General features: G+C 50.6%; 1 protein-coding gene across 13 annotated transcripts in view; it reads right to left on the reverse strand.

Annotated features, from left to right (window-relative positions):
* Positions 1–10,000, reverse strand: part of dync1i1a (dynein cytoplasmic 1 intermediate chain 1a) — a 54,160-nt gene that overhangs the window by 13,863 nt on the left and 30,297 nt on the right. The gene's annotated exons all lie outside the window — the stretch shown is intronic.

Raw genomic sequence — 10,000 nt, forward strand, 5'->3', positions numbered from 1 at the left:
GCACACCACTGCTCCCACCCCCTCCGCCCCCCCCCCCCCCCCCCCCCCCCCCCTCCCACCCGTCCCGTGCCCTGTTGGTGCGCTGACCCACACGGACCCATCCAGAATAAGCACGGCCACAGAACAGGAGAGAGACGCTGTGAAACACAGTGAGAGGTAACAGGGAGTCGTGCAGCGTGTGAGTGCACGAGCACTGGGGTCCCCTGAGCAGGAGGCCTTCCCCTTACCTCCTCGTGATGGGGAATCTCCTACATGAGCCTTCTGGGGAACCCTGAACCCTCCTTCTCCTAGCGCACCTCGCCATGTGTCAGCACCGTATGGGTATAAATGAATACATTCATTCATTTGTACATGAATAGAGATGCTTGATTTCAGACTAACTCATTAACATTAACCCATTTAAAGCGTTACATTTCACGCTGTGACAGATTCCCCTGACCCCCTGAACCCCCACGAGCCCACAGCACCCTAACCCCCACCCTACTCATTCAACGCCCGGTTCATTTCAGAGCAGAGGGCTGGAACACAGGCATTGGAAACAGTGCACACTCCCCTCTCTCTCTGGTTTTTCTCTCCATCTCAATGTCTTTTGCTCTCGCGTTCTCCCACTCTCTCTTTCTCTGCTCTGAGGGGTAGAATGTTGTAATGTGTCAGGAAAACCACACTTTAAGTTATTTTGACAAATCTGTGTCCCGGGGGTTAATTACAGTTTAAGAATTACTTTTTAACGTTTGACCAGTCAGACCATGCTCAAAGTACAAATTGGTGCTCTTTCAATGGATTGATCCTGTGTGTGACAGTATTGTGAATGGTTAAATGCTGCTTCCAGCGGATGGGTTTGGCGTGCGTAATGTTTTGCTCTCCATGCTGTCTTCAGGGGCCCTCAGGGGCCTGTTTCATCAGACAGCTAATAAACCAACGTCTTCAGAAAAATACATCCCATGTCATGGCCCTTTGTGGCATGCATACACGCACACACACGCACACGCATGCACATACACATGCAAGCACGCACACACAGACACACACAATCCAACCGTTTATCACCTTTAATCAAAACGGGAAGCAGCAAAAGAAAATCTTCAATTAGCCCCATATGTCAGCTCTGCTGTTCAGCCCTATCAGGGCATCCATCTTAAGGAGGAAAAGCCTTTGACTAAACTCTGCTCTTGGGGAAAAAAAATACATAATGTCATTATTACCCACACACACACTGTCAGCCCCTGCTACCAGAGCTACTGGAAACGATCCCCGGATGGTTTGCATAAAGTGGGCCAGCCGGCAGCAGAGTTGGCCTTAGCATGAAAGCCTTTTTCCCCAAAACCCTCCTAATCAAATGTCACTTAAGCGCATTAGCCCTTGAGCTATGTGTTCTTCTCAATAATATACTGTGTCATTTCATCGGCCGCGTTCCAATTTGTCGCCCGGCTATAAGGAAGTCCCAGATTTACGCCGGGCTGGGGGAACGGTTTGACACTTTAAAGGGAAGCACGCTCGACATTTCTGGCTGTCACGCTTTATGAAATGTAAGAGTTTAGTGTGGCTTATGAAGAACCGTCCAACGCGCACAATGTGCCGCTTGGATACGCTTATCATGCATGCATTGCACACACATGGAGGCTGTGGCGTGTGTGGAATATTCCTGTTGCTTATTATCGTGGAATATTGCCTGTACAGCTACTATTCCTAAATAGAGTTTTTCACCATAGTGTCTGAAACATGATTTGATCTGGTGTGGTTGTTCCCATCTTTGAAAGGAAAACATCAGTTCATAGTTTGATTGTCGACACACACACACGCACGCACACACACAAACACACACACACACACACATACACACCACACACACTGTTTCACACACATACACACCCCCACCACACACACGCACACATGTCTAAATAATACCAGGATGCTTTCACACTCCTACCACCAGCTCCGCATCACTGTCATTACATCTCAATCTCAATATCCAGGCGAGCGTGAATAGATAGTGATACAAACATTACGTTTCTCCGAGAACTGAAAGAATACCTAAATGGATACAGGGAGGAGCGCTCTCTCTGGAACGCACTTTTATTTGGTGTTCAGCGCTGCTGCTCCTAGACACATGCTTCGTCATCTCCTGGCTGCCAGCACAGACAAAGAGCATGATGGGAGTTGACAGCTTCCAGAAAGGGAATTAAATACAACATAGCCTCGCTAGAGAGTCGCTGTCCAACATTGGGTCTGAGGAAGTCTCACAAATCAGACTTTAGATGAATAAGTCTGAGGGAAGACCATCCCACATCTAGGTGGACGGGGGGGTTCACTTTCCTCGTTTCATCTTAGTTTCAACCAATCGTGAGGCTGGAAGTGCGGATCTGTAAGCGCGATTGGCGAACTCGTGATTGGCGAACTCAAACTCGACTGGCCCGAAACGCAAACATTTTTTTTTCTAAATGTTTCAAATCAACACTGTGTAGATTGTCCACTCTTGGGATTTACTTATTAAAATCCCCGTCTGAAAGCCTGATCCCCTCGGATGAACTTGTTTTCTTTGGTAGAACATCTCCTTAGCAAACAGGACACAAGGCTTAACTCTTCCGCTTGCATTTGATGGTTTCTGTCTCAGGCTCTGTGCCGTCTCCCCCCAGAAGAAGGTGGATTGTTGACATCAGAACTGCTGAATTCCCTGTCCTGATCCCTGTCCTGTGATGGACGCATGGGTGTGTATTCAGGTGTGTATGTCTTACACACACCCAGCAAGCCTTACGTAGCGTGTGTGTTGTGTGTGAGGAAGAGGCCTGAACATGTGTGCCCACGTGCACCACCACCAACACCACCACCACCACCACCACCACCTTATCGTCTGCTGTAGCTCACACCGGCATACGAGGCTAAGTGCATCTGGCGGGACCCCGCTTATATTAAGAGGAAGTGCTCGGTGGGATAACACCTACGCACGCACGCACGCACGCACGCACGCACGCACGCACGCACGCACGCACGCACGCACGCACGCACGCACGCACGCACGCACGCACGCACGCACGCACGCACGCACGCACGCACGCACGCACGCACGCACGCACGCACGCACGCACACACACACACACACACACACAGACACGCACACACAGATGAAAGATGGAACCCGGCGAGATATTAAACAGGTTAAAAGGAAAGAAGCAGAAGAGGGGAAGAGACGGAGGGAGCGTGCAAGGGGGAGCAGGGAGAGGTACACGAGAGGGTTTGCTCCGGCCCTCATTCTCTCCAGCTCTTTCTTCACTTTGAGTGGAGAAAGAGTCGGGGAGAGAGGGAGAGGAATGATGGTATGAAGCAAAAATGATTGGGAGGTTGTGTGTGCATGTGCGTGGGTGTGTTTGCGGGTGTGCGTTTTGGCGTGTGTTTCAGGGGAGCAGAACAGACAGTGCTACACACCCACTCTCCCTCCTCCCCCCATACACACACACACACACACACACACACACACACACTGGAAGATCAGTGCTCCATCCTTCCTCTCCTCCCTTGCTCACCACACTCATCTGTTTCCCACTAGGCCTTATCGGGACCAGATGGAATCGAACCGTCTTCTTGGCCAACCTCGCATACTCTGGTCCACCGATCACCCAAACCCAAAACCCCCAACCCCCAACGCTGAACCCCCCCCACCCCCACCGCCGCCGGCTTCAGTCGTTTATGACACCCTGCGGATTTTGTCACCCTGTGGTTTCTGGCGCACAGAGGGAAATGCCGAATCGAATCTCCCGTTACGCCGAGAGATTTTCCGAGAACGAGGACTTAACACAGGCAGGCGCTTCCACTCTGCCATTGAGTTTTCTTTCCTTCATATTATTCATTTGTTATAGTTTTTTTAATATATATAGAGATATAGATTTAAATGTCTACTTCTTCTTATTTGATCCAAATAATGTTTCCGTTCAACAAATCCCCTTCTGATCAAGCGTTGTTACGTTATATCCCATTCTGTTCCATGACGGCCTCTCCCGTTCACCTTTGACCTTAGCGACCTCCAGCAGTCCATCTCCCCCACGCCGACAGAGGCCAGGACATGAAGGCCTGAGCTGGTGCCCAACAGGCTGGGCTCAACCACAAACAAAACCACACCCAACCCTGATATCAACTGGAGCGCCCCCGGTTACACCCACACGGTACACAGACGGCCTTGTGTTCGACCACTGCCGCCTGCCGCCACACCTCTGGTTTAAAGCAGCACTACAGGCATTCGGGTGCACGTTCCGCAATGATGGAGCGTGACATCTCACAGCTATTCCATACGCAGAACGGGTATTAACGCGGAATGTTTTTAACGAGTACGATAATGTTGAAATGTGCGCTGCAGCTGCTTTACTCGCCGCCGCCGCCCTGCGTCCGCGGCAACGCTCCCAGATCTTCCAGAGGCTGATTGCTACCAACAACAATCGCTTTCCCCGCTTTATATTGTCATGTTGGAGTGTGTGTTTCACGGCCGATACAAAGCCATCTAATGGGGAATAAGCGCTCGCAACAAAATCGTTAAAGCGCTTTAAACTTATGCACGCACACACACACTCGCTTCACTGTGTAAATCCGCTATTTGCACTGTTGCGGCTGACATTTGAATGCCGCACAAAAGTAATACAATGCTTGAAACTCTCAGAAGAAATGCTGACCAAACTAATTTTCTTCTATTTTTATAGTGCTTGTGTGTTTTTATTATGTGTCTGTGTTGCACTGTGTATTTCTGTTTGTCCCAGCGTGTTGCTCTGTATTGTGATCCAAAGGAAAATGCATTGTTGTTTGTTTCATTTGAAGGAGAAAATACTTGTCACCAACCATAAAAAGCTGCAGTTGATGCACACACGCACACGCGCACGCGCACACGCACGCACACACACACACACACACATACACACACACACACACACACACACACACACACACACACACACACACACACACACACACACACACTTTATAGCAGTTTGTCTGGCTTTTACGAGTGCAATGCAACTCCATCTATGAATAATGTCTCTATGCTCTCTGATGCGTCTCGTTTTCTCTCCCTCTCCCTCTCTCTCTCTCTCTCCCTCTCTCTCTCTCTCTCTCTCTCTCCCTCTCTCTCTCTCTCTCTCTCTCTCTCTCTCTCTCTCTCTCTCTCTCTCTCTCTCTCTCTCTCTCTCTCTCTCTCTCTCTCTCTCTCTCTCTCACTCAAGGTTTCTTTTTTTCTTCTTGGCCAAGACGAGAGCCATGAAGCAGATAGGAACAAAACAAAACAAAAGCGTACAAAAAAAAAGGGGACCTATCTGACGGGAGATGATGGAAGCGGTGGGGGGTTGGAGGAGTGGGTGGGGGCGGGGGGTGGGCCGCAGGGCTGCGTGCGGTGGGCTTGTGGTCCCGGAGGTTCAGCTGAAAGTTTTATTTTGGAGGCGAAAGGGGGAGACAGAGGAGGGGGGGAGGGGGGGGGGGGCTTTTAATGTGGTGAGACTTCACCCACTTGAGAGGCCTGGCGTGAAGTGACTCCGAGACTTTGTCTGATCGTGGGGTCGGGCGGGGGGGTCGCGGGTCAACCCTGGGATAAGCGGGAGCGGAGTGGATGCGGCTGTAGGGGGGGGGGGGGGGGGGGGGCACCCGCTGGTACCGGAATCCGCACGAGTAACGCCACTATTTCCAGGAGACACACTCTGGCCACGAACAAGGTTAAAAATACACAGAGACGGGGCCCCACACATATTTCTTCTTATTTTAAGGGCTGCTGGTCAGCCTTGAGACTGGACCACCAGGGGCTCTTGAAGTGGCTCTGTGGGTCCTAAACAAAAGGAAAAATAACATGATTCAACTGCTCCTTTTTTCCACCACTCTCTTTCTCAGAAGAGGGTTTTTTGTTCCAACTCTATAGCAACGGTTGCAATCGTTGCCCTTATTTTCTTACCGGGGTTTTACCAAGCGTTTCTGCGACGCGGGGCTTCTAGCCTGCAGAGCTTGGCCCTCGTTTGTGCTCACTCTTGAGGTGTCGAGTCAGAGAAAGAAAAAGCTAAACCTGTAAAATGCAGTAAATGGGGGAGAAGTGAGAGAATTTCTCTAATTAAAGGTCATTCGGCTAATAAAAGGCACCAAATGAACTCATTGCGGTGAGATTTTGCGAGGATTGCGGCACCAGAAAGTGCTTCGCTCGGTAAACAAAGGATGAACATATTTTCCACAATCAAGACCTTGTCCCCCCCCGGCCGGATGAGGAAGTGAAACAAACCACAAACACGGTGCTCTGAGTAGCGCAGGCCCTCCGACGGAGGCTCCGACTGCAGCGCGCCACGCAGCCCCGGCTGGTGGTTCAAGACGGACTCAGTGCTACGTCTCCTCCTGCCCCCCCCCCCCCCCCCCCCCCCCCCCGCCGCCCCTACCCCTGACCTCACCAAAGCCCTGGGTGAAAAAATAGAGCCATCCATAGGCTGAAGAGTCTCATATAGGACTCTGCTGTTCTGAAACCTCAAGCCACAACCCCAGTTGTGGGTCTCGCAACTCCCGTCAAAATACTGCTCATCCATTGTGTGTGTGTGTGTGTGTGTGTGTGTGTGTGTGTGTGTGTGTGTGTGTGTGTGTGTGTGCGCGTGTGTGAGTGTGTGCGCGTGTGTGTGTGTGTGTGTGTGTGTGTGTGTCATGCGCCACCTCACACACCCATGCCCTCACATACATGTACTAACACCATGCATAGACATGCATGCACGCATTGTGCACACAAGCACGTCCGCATGTATGCACACACATATACACACACACACACACACACACACACACACACATATACATATATACAAAGGCACAAACGCACAGACAGACACACACATACACACACACATCACTCCACACCGAACCCATTAATCTGTCTTTTCCATCAAGGGCTCGATCCATATCCGTCCGTTCATTGGTCCATACATCCATCCGTACGTACGCTCAGATGAAAGCTGCCAATGCGGGCTGCTCTGGAAAAATGAAAATGGCTGAAATGTCGGAATGCTCCAAAGCCATCGTGGGGGCCTGCCAACAGCAGCCACGGAGGACCTGCCAAACCCAGCCTCTCAATGTGTGTTCACCCACGTATGTACATGTGCATATGTGTGTGCGTGGGTTTGTGTTTTTTGTGTGGGTGTGACTAAACTGATGCCAAGTGTGTGGAAGTGGACAGTGTTGAAAAATAAAGAAAGATATAGTGAAAGTGCATGCTAGGGAGAACGAAAGACAAGAGAGAGAGAAGGAGAGAGAGAGGGAAGGGAAAGAGGGAAGGCGGGAGAGAGAGAGAGAGAGAGAGAGAGGGGTGATAAGAAGCGGTCCGTGTGGTTTGAGGGGTTAAACGGCAGAACATGCTCGCACATTAAGAGCCATCAGATCCGGCTCTAACTGGAGGAGCCGTGTCTCTGTTTGCAATACAGACCCCCGGAGGGAACGCAAGGAAGCGGAGAGCAGTGTATCAACAATTTCTCTCTCTCTTCCCCCAAACACTGCCTGGTTCCTTTCATCTGGGTCCAGCGGTGAGCGAAGCTGCAGCCAGGGGATCCTTCCAAACACCCCCCCCCCCCCCCCCCCCTCCCCCACCCCCAAAACACCCCCTGACAACCCACCAGCCCCCGACCTCTTTACCCCCCCATCCCGAGACGCTGAAGTTAAAGAGGGCCGCCATCTTTAGCTTCGGCGGCTCGCTTCGTTAGCTCCGAGCATGTCCACCTCCACCTCTGTTTCCTGTCCCGTATGGAACCACTCCGGGCTAATAGGCACTGACGGACAGACTGACGGGAGACGTCTTGCACACGTGTGGCTGTGTGCGTCTGTGTGATGTAAAAGTAAAACCTTTTCTTTCAAGGAAGATAAATAGATTTCCATCTTGTTGATGGGAGGTAATATACTATGCAAGCATTAGTGTGTTGTTTGATGGTAAGCAAAAGATTTGCTGAGCATTCTTTAAGAAAAATAAGCAATTGTCAAAATAAATTGAAGATATAAACGGGATAAAGTAGAGGTTAGACATGACACTGCTAATCTGGTTAAGATAAGACTATAGATAACGGTAATGTGCCAAAAGATGCTTTGCTACTCTCTACTCTCTATTTCGCACTGAGAGTTAGCATCGATATCCATCTAAAACCATTAGGTGATGTCTTATTGAGGAACCAACTAATCCCAAGCGGACTCAACATGATGTGAATAAAGCCTTGCTCTAAGCCAGCGTGACACCGGGTGTTATTATCAAAAAAGCTACACTATAAAAGTGACAGATCACATATCACGAGCTTGGTCCAATGTGTTCTTAATAATACCAATATCACCAGGGAACCACAGAGGGACATTAAGCCCCCAGCCCTCCTCTCCCGGCGAGGCCGAGCTGTGATCTATGGAGCGTATGGAGCTGGGGCTACATGGATGTTAGCATGGACATTAATGAGTGTGGAGTGGAAGAATTGTGTGTGTTTAAAACCATCATGAAGGCAGAGCTTTTTATGGCCTCACTGCAATATCTGGCGCAGCGTGTGGTCGATGGTTGTGCGCGAGTGTGTGTGTGTGTGTGTGTATGTGCGCGTGTGTGCGTGTGCGTGTGTGAGAGAGAGAAGCAAAATTGGTATACCAAACATCCACATGGTATAGCGAGTGTGTACAGGTATATTTCTGTTCGTTAAAGCAAGTTGTGCAGCTAATGTGTACAATGAAACGCACACATACACACACACACACACACACACACACACACACACACACACACACACACACACACACACACACACACACACACACACACACACACACACACACAGGGTACAATGCGGGTTGTGGGTGGGCCAGCTACACACACGCTGCAGCATTGGATCAGGAAGTGGTATGCCTCATGTTCTTTTATTACCATGGCGTCTCGATCTGCTCCCATGGCCTTCTGGGAACTGACTGCCGGCCGCAACACCCGATTTACTCTTATTCCCTTTCTCCATCCTTCTCTGCCTCCTTTCCTCATCTCCTTCCATTAAACCATCCGTCCCTCCTTTCCTCCCTACCGTGTGTCCTTTCTATTTTCCTTCGTTGCCCCTTTATCTCAATCCTTCCATCCTAACCTTCCATCCCTCCTCCTCCTTTCCATCCCTCTTTTAATACTTACTTACTACCTTCCCTTCGTCCTTCACTCCCTACTGCCTTCCCCTCCCCATCCCTCCTTCCCCCTTCAATCCCTCCTTCCCCTCCCCATCCTTCCTTCCCCTTCCCATCCCTCCCTCCCCCTTTCCCATCCCTCCTTCCCCTCCCATCCCTCCTTCCCCTCCCCATCCCTCCTTCCCCTCCCCATCCCTCCTTCCCCTTCCATCCCTCCTTCCCACTCCCATCCCTCCCTCCCTCCTTCCCACTCCCATCCCTCCCTCCCTCCCTCCTTCCCACTCCCATCCCTCCCTCCCTCCCTCCTTCCCACTCCCATCCCTCCCTCCATCCCTCCCTCCCTCTTCCCTCTTCCATCCCTCCTTCCTCTTCCATCCCTCCTTCCTCTTCCATCCCTCTATAATCCCTCCTCCCTCCCTACCTCCTCTGACTTCCAGGCCCCTACCTAGCGGTGTCTGTTTCCACACCTAAAACCTCAGCTTGTTCTATTAAATAACTGTCGCTCGGTGACGGCCTGTTCCGGAAAAGGGGAAACTCTGATACGTTTCCCTTCATCTAATTGTCTTGTTTTCTCCGCCTGGAGGGTTGGAGTGGTGATAAGGTGGTGTGGAAGTGCTTGCCAAAGTCTTCCCAAACGTTGGGTTTCGGGTTTCCTGCTATAGAATAGCACAGAGTATTGGCTGCCAGGAAAACAGTTCTCACAACCAAGGAGGGAAGGAAATATTTAAATGGTTGGAAGATTAGAAGATATCATCCTGACATCCATGGGCTGCTACAGTGGGGGGGAAAGAAGCTTGCCTCATTGACCAACTGGTCTTCACTTGAATGCTCGCATACCGTGTGGGTCTACAAAATACAGAATTCACTTAACTTACCTACTTACCTAACCCAA

This window comes from Gadus morhua, chromosome 22 (assembly GCF_902167405.1).
Source record: "Gadus morhua chromosome 22, gadMor3.0, whole genome shotgun sequence".
In the NCBI taxonomy this organism is placed as follows: domain Eukaryota; kingdom Metazoa; phylum Chordata; class Actinopteri; order Gadiformes; family Gadidae; genus Gadus; species Gadus morhua.